A 14,747-nucleotide genomic window follows, 5' to 3' on the forward strand; every position below is an offset into this window, starting at 1 on the left:
AAATCAACTTTCCATGTAAGACTTGTGTTTGTTTTTGTAAATCAAAGGAAAAGCCCTGATATACCACATCAGTTTCGTTCTTGCTTAGTTTCAAGGCACGCACCATGCTCTGACCAAATTTGCTTTAGGAATATCAGTGTTTATATAGCTAGCACAAAATTCAGCATCTTTAAAGTTCTCTGTGCTGTGCCATCTTGGGTCTGCCTCAATAAATTAGGGGACTGCATTGGCTGAGTCAAATAGCACTCCTTTTTTCAGCTCCTGAGAGATTTTTTTGTGTGAATGTATTTAGAATCAACTCTAGAAGGAAAGCGCATCCAAAATGCAAAGGACCTTTCACTTTGCATTTCAACTTCATTTTCTGAGCTCTGGAAGGAAAGGCATGAGTATAGTAGTTCATAAATGGTTTTTTTTCTTCCTTTTCTTTCTGGGCTAGTGATCATAATTTTTCAAAACAATAAATAAAAGCTTTTAGAATTGTTTTTCTTTCTGACCATTTTAATGAATTAATTTTCCAAAGGGGGTAGACCATGGAGCACCTATTAATGATTTCTGTCATGCCATTAATGCTCTTCTGCCTTTACACCTGCATCACCAGTTTAACTTGAATTTTAGTAATTTGAGGATGAAAATCAGCCTATTACAGGCTTTGTGCTGAAATGAATTTATACTTTAAGTGGATTTCCTTATTGGAATACTAAAGTAAACACAATTACACTATTTTTCATATAGCTGCATATTTTGGAAACAGAAAACTCTGAGGGCTGTTCCAATACACTGAGCTGATTGTTGAGAATGCTGAATGAGAGTTCAAAAGATAATTCCTTAGCTAAGATGGAGGTGGTGAACAAGGTGTCTTTCATGTAGCTCTTATGGTTTCCACTTCTCAGGTGCTGCATCTTTATTGCCATATTTAGTTTCCTGGTCTTGGAGAGGACTTGGTAGTTTGGGGAGTGGGGAGAAGTTACTATTTCATGGAAATGACAGTTGCTCCCAAATTTTATTCGCCCTCCAGCTGCATGTATGGGAATGTGGTATGCTGGTGGTTTTCTTTTTTTCTTTTTTTTTTCCCCTCTTTTTTTGGTAATCTTTTCTTAGATATTATTTTAAAGGGTAACACAATTCGAAGTAACAAAAGACTTCAGGAACTTTATACTTGCCATTCTTTGAAGCAGACACAAATAGAACAAAACTTTACCACCTCAAGATAATCAGTCATCCTCAAATAATTTGTTTATTAAATAAAATATTGATCTCATGTTTGCTTAAGGTTTTTACTGTCCATACTTCTCCCATGAAGTGTTTTTAATCATCTACCATGTGAGTCAAGCTGTTAAAGCTTCACATGGCTAAAAAGTTATTTTAAGAATTTATTAGCAGCTTAAAGTGATTCTGTTAGAAAGATAACATGTACTTGAAGCTGATATGATTTGTGTACCACAAGAAGAACTATGGGAAGAGTAAAATTGTGTAAGGTTACCAAAGATTGAGCTGAAGAGAGTGAGGCTTATACAGAAGAAACTGTAGGCCTTTTTTCCCCCCTCACTTAAGTAGTTAAACAATTTAAACACCAAGTTTAAAATGAGAAAAGAAATTGAAATACACATATCCATGCAATCCAGAACCTATCAATAGCTTGCCATCTAAACTTTAACAGTGACTTCTGTAGAAGCCATTTAGCCTGAAGCAAAGTCTCATCTTTCCTGAACCTATAAGTGACTTAAAATTGAAGTACAAATGGGAGTACAGTTTTGTTTTTTTTTAATATTGTCTGCATAGCAAGAATACAAAAGCAACTACGTGCAAAAAACACTTCTCTGCATTCTAAATATAGCGGCGCTCACTTGAATGAATATTTCATACAAGAATAACCTGTATAAAAAGAATAAACACAGCAGCAATGATATTGGTAGGATATTGTTTTTAGATGGAACAGGTTTTAAATGAGTAAATGAATATCTAATAAAAGCACTAAATCCTTCTTTGAATGAAAGTTCGATAGACCTGTGTTTTGTTGGCTATTCAATAGAAAAATTTTAAAACAGGAAAAATATCCATAAACTTAAGCTGAAATAGAAAGAAAAGAAGGAACTTATGCATGTTTATCTAGCTTAGACTTTTTATTGCAGCTTACTGGTTCACCCGTGATGGGTTGCAATAAAAGGCAGATGTAAACACTGCCCTGTTGTGTACAGAGCCCGGGATGGATCAGGCAATGCTAGGGAGGAGCCACGGGGAGAGCTGCCTCCTCTAGCAGGGAGAATGGAATGTTCTTTGGTGGCTTTGGTCTAAATCTCTTTGATTAAATATCCAGGGTCATGTTAGGCAGCCGCTTTCCTTCCCAGAGCTTCAGTTTCCTGGGGTCCTGCAAGGTTTCAGGCTGCTCCACTGACACACATTATGTTGGCACGGGAATACTGAGGAACACAGTGTGGGATGCGCTAGGTGCAAAAATTACACCAACCTTTATATTTCCTCTACCACCTAGCTCAGATGCTCCAGTTAGGTCTTGGGGGATGTTTGGAGCATAAAACTGAAAGTGCTGGCAGGAACTTCAGACAACAAAATGAATTGAACCTTAGGCTCAGGCGTAAGGGACAAGGAATGCTGTAGCCTGTCCTGAGCAGGATCACGTTGCATTCCCTGTCTGCAGGCTGGGGAATTGCTGAGCTCCTGCTTGGGAGCCTGCTTTGTCACTTTTGCAGTTGATGGGGAAGATCAGTGGGGAAGCACCTGCTATCCAAGGATTGAAAATTAAAAGCTCACAGATTTTTGACCAAGTGTCTTGACTTTGACAAGGGGCTATGAAGGAGAAGGGGGGTTGATGAAGAGTGTTAGATAGCAGAAAGGTGAGGAAATATCCTGAGGCCTGGACTGTGGGAATGAGAAGATCTTGTGAAAATTATGTATAGAGATAAAAGGGGGTATGATCTATTGCAAAACACCAAGCCAGGAAGGTCAGATGCATAAGAAGTTTTGTGAAATTAATGGGAATTTTACATTCATCTGGAATTTTAAATGCTTTCAGACATCTTCTGAAGGAAAAACCATAGTGGGAAATGGATGATTCAACAAGTTTTAAAGAAGTAGTGGGGCTTAGTCTTGATTTTTTAAAAGAAATTTTGTTTGTTTTGCAGAATGGAGAAATGTGTCAAGAGCAAAGGCTTTTTATATTTTAGACAATGAAGGTGAAGTAGCTGTGAGTACAAAGGCAATAGGCAAGTTGGGTGAAATTGAGCATGAAATGAGATTTCACAATCTTTGTGAAGAGATGAGGAGGAACAACAATGTAACAAAAATGGACTTGAGAGAATGATAGCTAAGATTTCTCCAGAGACAAATTTAATAGTTGAAGGCAAAGGTGAATTAGCTGCCAGATCCTCAAAGATGTGACATTATGGTACAAGCACAGAAACACCCAATTTAGAGATTAACTTGGCTAAAGAGCTGGGTTCTGCACAGGGAGCAGGAAGGAAATAGATCAAAGGGGAAGAAAGAGTACCCCAAAATGGCACAAGTAAGAAGGGATGAAGGGAAGGTCCAGGCACAAGGTTGCAATGCTAATGCTAGCTAGTTAAAGATGTTGAAATGAGGAGGAATCATCCTCAGCATACATTAATAATAAGGTAATCTAGTGAAGGATTGCTGCTTTGCTTACAGGAGAAAGCAACCTGCTGATGGAACACTGAAGAGTTGTTTTATCCTCTCCTTTTTTTCTTTTTAATTGAGACCTCATTAAAAAAGTTTTTTTGTTTTCATATTATTAATACTATTAAAATCAATAGAAAAGGGGTACAATCCTAGACAAAATTAGAAAAGACCAAGTTAGGGATTTACAGATGATTCAGGTGTTTTCAAATGGACTGGTTGTGATGGACTTTGTTCCAGGGATTGTCTAAAGGAATCTCAGAGCCATTAGTGTTTTCTTTGAGACTTCATCTGAGATCAGTGATGTACCAGAGGCTGGGAAAAGAGAAAATATAATGGTTTTCATTTTGAAAAAGTGGGGGGAAAGAGGAGCCAGAGGATTTCAGACCAACCAGTGCTAACTCCAGCTCCAGTCCACAGAAAAATTCTGGGGAGGGGAAAAAAAATCAGAACCAAAAATCAAACATTTGAAAGCAGCTGAAGGATAACAAGAAAGTAAAAAGCTGCCAGCACAGATTTGTCAAGAATGAATTGTCAAACCACTTGGATTTCCTTGTGCAGCAGGGTAACAGACTTCATGGAAAGAGAAGAAACAATTGACATAGTTTCTTGAGTATTGTGAGATCTTTAAAGTTGGCTTGCAAGACATTCTCTGAAGCAAGAGAAACCTGGGCTGGATGAAAATGTTAGGTAAAAACAAAACTAGCTAGAGAAACTGCTTTGGAGAATGAATTTTAGGAGGATGAAGTAGTATCAAAGCAGATGTATGCATTGAGGAGTGCTCTACAGAGCTGTGCCCAGCTCTCATTAGACCATGACCTGAGTGATGCAATACACATTATACATGTTAAATTTACAGAAAACTGAGAGTGGAAGCTTTATGAATAGAAAATGGACTTGAGAATGGGGAAGAGGGTCTATAAGAATTGTTGACTTTGTTAACTGAGTACAGAAGAATGGTAGTTCAGCAGAAACAATGAACTGCAGGAATATGAGAAGGGGAACACCTCTTTTGACAGCAGTTCTTTGGAAAAATTACAAACCAAACAATGTCCCGCTGTTGCAAAAATGGCAAACATCATCTAGGAATTCATAAATGGCAATATAATTTGAAAGGTGTGTTAGGTAACTCCTCTGCCATGCTTAGCACGGGCAATGTCTTCCCAAAAGATGCTGACCACTTTGGGGATACCTTTGTCCTTCTAGAAAGATGTTGACCACTTGGAGACAACCACAAGAGTGATGGACATGGTCACCATGTCCTGTCAAGATGTTATGGCTGTTATGGAGACATGTGTGGATGGATGCTGTCTACTCCAGGTCAGGGAAAACTCTTGTGGGGTCCTACCAGTAGTCTTCAGACATGCAAAAGTATGGTGCAGAGAGAACGAGACAGGTTTCATTTTGCATAAGAGGAAATGGGATGAAATAATTGTTAGGAAGAATTGGATATTAGAAGAAATAAAAACCACCCAGTTTTCTGATAATTCATGCAGGGCAGTTCTGGAATAGACTGTCCCCTTTGTGGCTGGAGGCTGTTAAGAAGAGGAATGACAAAATGTAGAGATGATTCTGTCTTGGAGCAAGAAGTCCTGCAGACAGTCTCCCCAGTCCTACTTTCCTCAATTCCACAGTTTCACTACTAATGATAACCATCCATCTTCTGTAAGTACTTGGAAGGGATTAAATCATTGTGGAATTGCTGTTGTTCTAGGACTTTACCCTTGACAATGTCTGCTACAACAGGCATGGCTGTCAATATCAAAGTGAGATAGAAAGTTCTTTGGGCAGGCAGTTTGATCCAGCTCAGGCCTGGAACAGACAGCACAAAACAATAGGTTTTTCCTGCTGTTCTGAAACTCCTTGCTGTATATTTGCAGATAATTAATCTGTCTGTCTCTCTCTTTCACATATTATGTGGATGGAACTTCTGAGCAGTACAACTAAATGATTATAAAATTGTTTAGTTCTGTGCTGGTGTATCGAGTTTTAAATCAGGCTAGAATTTTTTTTTTCTTGTTATCCCAGTCAAACTGCTCGTACTCCTTTTAAATTCCTTCACTCTGATTTTGATTCTGAATACCCCAGATTAAGGCTCTTTATCCATACCTTCATGCTTTCTCTTTTGCAGTTCCAGTGCAGATTTGCATAGCAAAGGAGATATTTGTGTTTCTCCTGACCTCATCTATATTCTGGTGCGCAGCGTGCACTTATATGATAGTTTATTCCGGGATGATGAACAGATGCAAAAGTGTCTTCAATTGTCTCTGGAAATTAGCAATGGTCAATACATCCTGCAAACACAATGCTGGATGCCGTGGTGCATGCAAAACATGCATGGCAGGCAGAGCACATAGCCTTTTCCTGCCTCTAGCACACTTCATTTAATTTTAATAGTAGAAGGAGATGTGGTATCTTTTGAACATAAATATCCTTGTGGGCTAATGTAAGGCTTGGACAATGAGAGTTTTGCATAGGAGAATTTGGCTTAACCTGTCAGTCTTCCAGAGATTAACAACTTCATCAGCCACTGTTGATATTGACAGTCAGTTGCTAGGCTACATGTTTACTGCTAAATGAATAGGCGACTTGGGGCCAGTGTGAATATTCAACAGATTGGCAAATAAGTAAAACGTGCTGTGACTTGATTTGTTAATTATAGTCAAAATAAATGGCTGTATTGATGACTATGATTTTACACAGCATTAGTCCTCTGAAAACAGCAATTAAGTCTGCCATGTAAACATATATCTTGCCTGTGACAAAAAAAAAAAAAAAAAAAAGCTTTAAACAACTGAATACACCACTCCAAGCAGTTTCACTAGGACTCCTGAAGTGCTTACATTAGTTAAATTATGTCCTTGGGTGTTTTTACACCTCTGACTGAAGCACAACTTTCAGGCACGGTCTGGATTTTGAAAAGCTTTCTTGTTTGCTGCATGCAGTGCTACTTATGGTCAGAGTTTATCAAAAGAAGCATGATCACACTTGAGAGAGAAAACTCAAGTAGCTGGATTTCAAGAGGATGTTGTTTTTTGTGTTTTTTCCTGTTGGGGGAAAGCTGAGCATTAATTTTATGCTCTATATGCTCTTTTCTTGTGAAAGAGTTCTCACATGTATACCCTGTTACTGTGTTCCAGTTTATCAGCTGCGTTAACTACAATCCACTTCCCTCGATCCGTCCTACTCTCTCGTTATGCTTGAAACTCTCACTGTATCAATTCAGTCACTTTGTGTTTCAAGACTTGCACATACTGGCAGGTGCACTGAGTATTTAGCATCACTCATTGTTCAGTGTTGCATGTGTATAGGCAATGCCACTGTTCTGGGCTGTACTGTGCCTTTTGGTTGAGACTTGGAAAACACATATTCTGTTCTCATTGCTGTGGACAGGTTTCACTGTGGCACTGGTCATGCCTCTCTCCCAAGCTTTGGCTCAGTTTTGCCACCTATAATAAATAGTTATTGGGTTTTTTTCCTTCATAAATAACAGCCAACCTGAAGAGCACTGAAGTTGCCAAATATGCTCCAAGATTTGCAACAGAGAAAGAGTAGTTGTTTTAAGCTTGAGAAAAGTAATTGTGTTCTTGCATAGAAAAAAAATACCACTTTCCCTGGATAGGTCTGTGTTACCAATACCTGTTGAGATTGGGTTTGAGTTTGGGCTGGTAATTCTCTTTTTCCCAAAAAGAGGTGGGAAGGAGCTCCCCTGTTCAGACCTTAGTTTTGTTCCAATATGCATCTGAACATCTGCCCTTCTTTGTAAGCTCTTGAATCATTGTCTTCTGCTGTCTCACCATGGGGTGTCCAAGACCAAATTTGCAAAAGTAAAACCACACTGACCTGGTCTAATCACAGCTGGTCTGAGGCAGAGTGGTTTCAAATGCTTAAGCCAAGAGGGATTTTTGGCTTTTCTCTCAATGTGTTGCTGAAGGAGAATTCACCCAATGCAGATGTTTGGCTGGCAGATGTTTGGAGAAAATCAAGCTGAAAGGGTGTTAGAAATTAAACTAGAAATGGAGTAGGACTAGAGACTGAGCTGGGTAACTTAGAAGGCAGAAAATAAGAAGTGATTTGTATAGGGTGAGCTCCAAAACGAAGAAATAGCTGGGAGACAAGTGGTTGCTCTGATATCAATTTGATGAGGGGCAAACAAAAAAGATTAAATACAAACCAGAGTGATAATCAGCTGCAAATACTGTTAGCAGCTTTATCTTTGCTTAAGGATAGAAGATCAGTGCTCTCTGTCAGCACATCTGCATGCTAGTCATCAGCTTTGTCACCAAGGCAGGTTATGTAGAAGGCTTGCAAACTACCCTGATTCCCAGGATCTACACTGACTGTTACAATGAAGGAGCAAGGTGCCAGGGATGTTGACAGCTCTGTGTATTCTTGTGTGCTCCACAATGATTAAGAAAAAAAAAAAAGTTAATAGTTACCAGGGAAATCACTGAAGACAACACAAAGAACATCAAGGTTCACCTTGAATGCACTCATGTTTTGGACCTTTCATTTTTGAATGCCTTTGTGGATAGGGAAAAAAACTTCAAAGGAAGACAAGGATGTTCCAAAGCATTGAATGGCTTTACAAAGTGGGTGGTAGACCAGCGGAGCTCACTGCCAAAAGACATTGTGAATGTGACAGGTTTACATGTTTAAGTTCATGAAAGACAAAATCAGGGAGAATTACTAATGTCATGTAAACTATACACGGGTCAGGAAGTCTCAGAGCTGAAATTGTTGGAAGCTGAGAGGCTATGAGTCTGAAATAGGATTGCTCTGTCCTTCCTCATCTCCAGCATCTGATTATGGCCACCACAGCAGACAAAAGCGCTCCTGATACATGGATTTTGTCCTGGACATTTTTTCCTGATTAGTTTGCCTTTGCCTGCACGGTATCTCATCTGACCCAGAGGCGCATTTTGAGGCATTTCTCTCCCATGGGCTACACTTACCAAATTAGTTTTATGTCACATGTTGCACCATAAGTACTGGGATCCTCTTCTTGGGAAGATGACAAATCTTCTTTCACTGGATGAAGTAGGAATATTTATGCTTCTGGGAATCATGGGAAGATGACTGTGTTTCCCCAGAGATCATTAACTGTAATGAGCTACTGGACCAGGCATAGTTTCATAACCAGTGTGGCTATGCAAACATACATTGCTGGTTCAGTCATTTTAGGATTCCCACAAAGTGGGAACCATTTTTAAGAACCATTTTTTGCAAAAGCTTGTTCTGTGCTGACCATGAGCTTCCTTGCAGATCCAGTGTGAGAAAACTGTTTTGTTGGGGCAGCTTCTTGTTGTGGGGGGAATAAATCCCTTCAGAAGATTTGGACTTTAGTTCAGTAATCCACTTTCCAAGTTTTGTATGCAGTTGCACTTGCCTCCGAGCACTAATGAGTGGACAGGATGACAAACCTCAGGGTTCAGGTAGCTAAGACAGGAACAATTGTAAAAGCCCTTTTCAAGTCTGGAGACATTAACTTTACACTGACTTACTACTGGGATGGTTTCCCTAATCAATTTGGTGGTTTTGCAATGCTGAAAAATATGCTGATAGTCCCAACAACAAGAAACAGAGTCCTTCCAGAGCTGGTGCCTATCCCTATGTGGGGGCAGCTGCAAGATCTGGGCAGCTTCTCATTGTCCAGGGAAGTCTTGCTCCCTTCCTTGCTTAATTTGCCCAAGGTAAATTACCTCTTTTTGAAACAAGCTTCTAGCTTTTCTATTTAGACAGTCTAAGACGAGCAGCTTTAAGCTAATTACAGTCCATTTATTAATGTATCAGTTCTTGTTCCAACATTTTACCATGCACGAGGATATCATCTAGGTATAACAAACAGGCTGAGAGAGGCATGCCACATAACACCCTCTTCGTTAGACTTTTGAATGTAGCTGATGTATTGCACTAGCCAAAACCCATCATTTTAAATTGCCACAGTTCTTGTCCTGCTGTGAATGTGTTGGGTTTTTTTTCCTCTGTCCCTCTGGATCCACTTCTACTTGCCAATAGCTACTCTTAAGATTCAGGGTAGTAAACCAGACCAAGCTTTCACCAGTGTCTAGGGTACTATTTACAGTAATAAAGCAGCACACACTAAATGACTTTGTGTTGTTTTTTCGTAATCTGATGCTGTCACCTTTTGCCTTAACTGGACTCAGCCTGACATTTGGCTGAAGGGTCTGTTCTAGCTTCCTGACACGCTTCTTCCATGGGCTTATAAGGCTTCTTTACTGCTTCCCTGCTGAAAAGAAGGATGCTGTTTAGGCATCCAGGATCACTCTTGTGTGGAAGCAATCAAGTACAACTCAGGTGTTTGTCAAAGAGAGAATAATTCTAACAAAACAGTCTCAAAAATATTTTCTTGCTTCTCTTTGAGTGCTTTGTAGGGTGCCAGATGAAAAGTGAATACATTTTTTGAGTGTTCACATGTTTGCACCCAAAATTCCTATAGATCATATTAATTTACAAGATCCATTTTTTGCCATCACAGTATGCCTTTCCCCATCTCTTTCTGGCTATTATCAGAAGCATTCTGTAAATGTATAGAGATTTGCTCTTCATTCAGATGCAGAAGAACTTCAGCAGCTAAAGATCCCCAGGGATCTAGGGTCTCAAAGGAAATTTCAAGCACTCCTCATCTTTCATTTGCTAGAAAGAGGCCACTGTCTGTAATTCCTAGTGGTATATCTGCCCCTAAAGGTGGGGTTTGGGCACTGCAAAAGAGATCTGTAGGTTGAATGACCCATTCCCTTACCTTCTATTCCTGGTGTCATAACCAATGTCTGACTCAGTGGTTCTTGTGTATTTCACATAGTTACTTATTACACACTAAATAACCTTCTCTGTTTATTTATTCCTCAAAAAAAAAAAAAAAAAAAAAAGTAACTGTTAAGCTCCTTACAGAAACTGCAAACTGGTGTGTGACTGGCGTCTGAACTTCTGGCTTGGTTCAGGTTCATGCTCCCCTCCAGCCTGTTCTGCATCTTGGTGTTGGGGGTCTGGTTTGGAACATGCCATGCTCTATTCTCACTAGGCCTGTCTTTATAACTGTTCTCCTTGAAAGGCATTTTTTTCCTCCAGGATCAATAATGACCTCATCTGCATTCCTTCATTTTTGCTATTGTTGCCAATTTCTTTTGCTTTATAAACTCAGATTGGTCATCACTCCTTCCACAAAGCATAATGATGGTATGAGCCATATTAAAATTGCAGAACGGAATTTGAGATAGAGAAACAGCACTGTAGAGATCTTGGCAAATTCCTGGCATCTTCTTCTGTTTGCAGCAGCTGTTTCCTTTTGTGGTATGCAGCTGTGAAAAAAGTTCAGGATCTGTAGTAAATTGTAAGTCAGTACAATATCTTTTTGTCTTTTGCTGATCTTTATTTCCGGCTCTTACCTGAGTGTCTGCAAACTGGTGTATAGCCAATTTGCCCTTGAGGTCCTTGCTGATATTTGAGTATATCAGGGAAAAGGTTTGTTCCCACCTAATTCAAATGAAGTTTTGGGGTTTTTTTCTCTTTCCCTTCCTTTCAGCATGTCATGGTTGTTGATACTGGTTCATTTTCATTCTCTGGGACACTTTTCAATTCCCTAAGCCCTTTCTGCAGTTTATCAGATAGCAACTTCCAGGTTGGTCAAAGCTTTTGTAGCCCTTTCCAGTCTTATTTCAATTCACAACTGTTGCAGCTGCAGCTCTTAGTTTCTTTGGGCATTTTGCCATTGGCTTTCTAAAAAGGGTTCATCTTTACCAGTAAGTTTTCAGGTGCTGTTTTAACTCCTCCAGTTCTTTACATGTTTGAACTGTGTACTGCCTTTTGTTCTGCCCTGATACAGGAGAGATACCAGCTCACAGGCTTTGTTCTTGGAAACCAGAACATGGGGGTTTTCTCTCTTTAGCCCTGTTGTAGGAAGCCCAGAGTCTGAATGTTAAGAAGTGCAATTGATGATTGAGTCACTTATCTTTGATGCAATCCTGTTTATTTACAAAGTCCTGATTTCTGTTTCTGCAGGTAGAATCAAACAAAAGATAATTCTCTTGCTTGAAATTCCCAATCTCTTTCAGTCAGCACTTGCCTCAATAGCTTTCTTAAGGTTTATCTTGAAGTCATGCTGTTGATGCTTTTGTGGCTCTTTTTGATGCTTCCTTTTGGCTTTTGATTGGAGATTCTCCCACAACCATCCAAAACAAGCATTCTGCTACCAAAGTCCTAAACATCTAGACTCCAGGGCTTATTTTCATTCCAAACTTCCCATATGTTTATGCTTTGGTTGTTCTCCCATTGTTTTGATTATTTTGCTCCGCAAATGAGCTTAATGTTTATTTGTATTTAGTACAAATGAAAAACAGTTCTTCCACTCAATGATTTCAGCAAGTTTTGGTCAATCCTGCTGTGAAGCTTTCTTATGGCTTTTTGGATAAAGGCCACAGAGGTACATAGACACACTGCAGAGAGAGGAGGGCAGCTGCATGGTGCTTAGAATGAATTCTTGTCTGACCTCCTCCAGTGGCCTCTTAGCTGCTGGTTGTCCCTTCAGCTGTGTCCAAAAGGACTGGTAGAGAGATTTGGTTAGAGAACATTAAATTTCTCAAATGAATAATTAAAATTATATTTTTTTTTCTCTCTGAAAATGCCTTGTAGACTGCAGGAGTGAAAAAGCTTTTTGATATTTTTAATAAAAGGCACTACTTTAGGAAAAGTTCAAGATTCTTTATTTCATTTTCTTTGGTATTGAATAAGTATGGAAGAGAGGAATAAAGTTAATTTCATTTGATAAACAATTTATGCAAAAAGGGTTTTGGAGAAAATGTTCACTTTGAAGACCTTGTATCAGACCATTGTTCCCATGTCTTAGGTCAACTCTGAAGCCAAACTCCAAATTTATTCTCAGCAAATATGTGTGAATATTTTACTCCTAGCAAAATTGCTAAAATCTGAATCTCCCAAGGAGATTAAAATTAAAATCTCCGAAGGATGCTTATGGAAAAAATTGCACAAGACATAAGGCATGGTATAGTTCAGTGCCGGTATTTCCCCGTGGGATTTGGGCATTGTGTAACACACCAGTCCCTCACACAAACCACAGGAGACTGGGACTTGCTCTCTGTGATAAAGTTCAGAGATGCTGCATGGTGAGTGATCACTACAGGTTTGCATAGATGCCAGTTTGCTACTGACTAAAGGCAAGTTTCAATGTTCTCATCCTAATACTTAATTGAGTTAATCTACTTATTCACTTCTGTTTTAATATCTGATCAAATTCACCCTGTGGACTCAGAGTCCCTGGGGTTAGAAGTGACTGATCCACCAAGTTATATTGCATGGAGCTATAATAATCACAATAAAGTGAGATAAGTATTTGGCATGGAGTCTGGGAATGCAGGGATGACCAGACATGTGGGATGAGACCAGGATGCTGTTTTGAGCTTTTTTACAATTTCCAGGTATGCAGCAGAGGATGGAAATGATTGTGACCAGATGCCAGCAGCCAGTGTCTTAAAAGTGCAAGTTTGATAGGTGAAAATGTTGAGTTGTAAATTCTTGGCTTCCCATGCCTTATCCATCTTCCCCAGCTTTCATGCTTGCCAGAAGGGAACCTTACCAAGGGCACCCCATGAAATCATCCTGTTTCTCTGCGTTTCTGGGTGGAGAGCAGAGGGGCTCAGACCAGGGTAGTCAGAGCTTCTGGACTCAGTGGAGAACCAAAGCAAGCACTGCAGTGTTTGTGCCAACACAAAATGCCACATTGCACAGAATACAGCCTTTAATTCTACCAATTTCTTGTTTGACACAGGAAAACAGAGCGTGATTAAAAAATTGTGTCTTAACTGACTGCTCCATATTGTCATGCCAGAAACAATTAGCTTAACTAGAAAGTTAATTTAATTGCAAATGTGGATGGGCAAAGTGTGCCAGCCACTTCATTATCATTATTCTATGTTATTCCTAATGCTTAGTGCTGTTTAATATGTTCTTATGGTATATGGTGGTGGAATTAAAAGATTGTCTCTGTAGCAGTTAAGGTTGCTACTGAAAATAACTTCCAGTCTCAGTTTTACGTGTCTTTATCTGTGGGGCTTTTAAAAGAACTTCTAATAGATTTTTCTAGCTGCTTTTTCACTTCTATGGATGAAAAAGAACAAAAGCAGAAGGACTGCCATATATATATGCAGCAGTAGGAATTGACCACAGATATTTTATGGTAAAATATTCTGTATTTTTGTAGGGGAAGAGATTTTCCCTGTTCAATTTTTGTCATAAATTTATAGATATTATAATTTATTTCTGTAATTTTTAAAAGCAAAGTAAATTTGCCTTGAAACAGTGGGTAAACACTCAAACCTGGATATTAAAATGGCATCAAATAATTTCCCTACTTTCTGGTACAGTTAAATAATGGAATGGACTCTTGCAGTGGGAGTTTTTAGGAACAAGCTCTATTGGGGAGAAGAATCACAAGGGAAAAACTAAAATTTGGTAGGGAAACACGCAAATTGTGACTTTTTTTCTTAAGCAGTTACAATGGACGATGCTTGTAATGAGTCAGCCACCTTTTATCCATAGACATTGTTATTACTACTGTTTTAGCTCATATTGTTATATTTTACTGTGCTCTGTAATATTTTGTTTCCTGCATTTTATTGCTGGTTTTAGATTTGATTAGATTTGAAGATTGCTATGCAGTAAACACACTGCACTGGCAGAATTTATTGCTCTTCTCTTTGATTAGCTTTGAATCAACAATCCATCCTTGTCCTTCTTTGCACTGGCAAAATTCTTTTATATGTGTCTTTTTTTTAAGCGGTATTTTGTAATGCAAAAAAAAAAAATTAATACCTGCTGCATCAGGTTTCATCATGACAGTTCTAATGCACAATATTGAAGAGTGTGTGGGTTTTATAGTCCTTATTGAACAAAAATTCAACCCCAAAGCCCTATAAAAATTTGGATCCAATGTGATTTAAGACACCCACCCTTTGGCAGGCTCCCCTGCCTGAAAAACTCAGCTTGAGACAGGGAGTGCTACCAAGGTTGAGTGACAGAGAAAATCATAATAAAATGGTATTTGCTTTAGCAACGTTGGCTGTAAT

Source organism: Passer montanus, unplaced genomic scaffold, assembly GCF_014805655.1.
Source record: "Passer montanus isolate IOZ18808 unplaced genomic scaffold, ASM1480565v1 scaffold1, whole genome shotgun sequence".
NCBI lineage: Eukaryota > Metazoa > Chordata > Aves > Passeriformes > Passeridae > Passer > Passer montanus.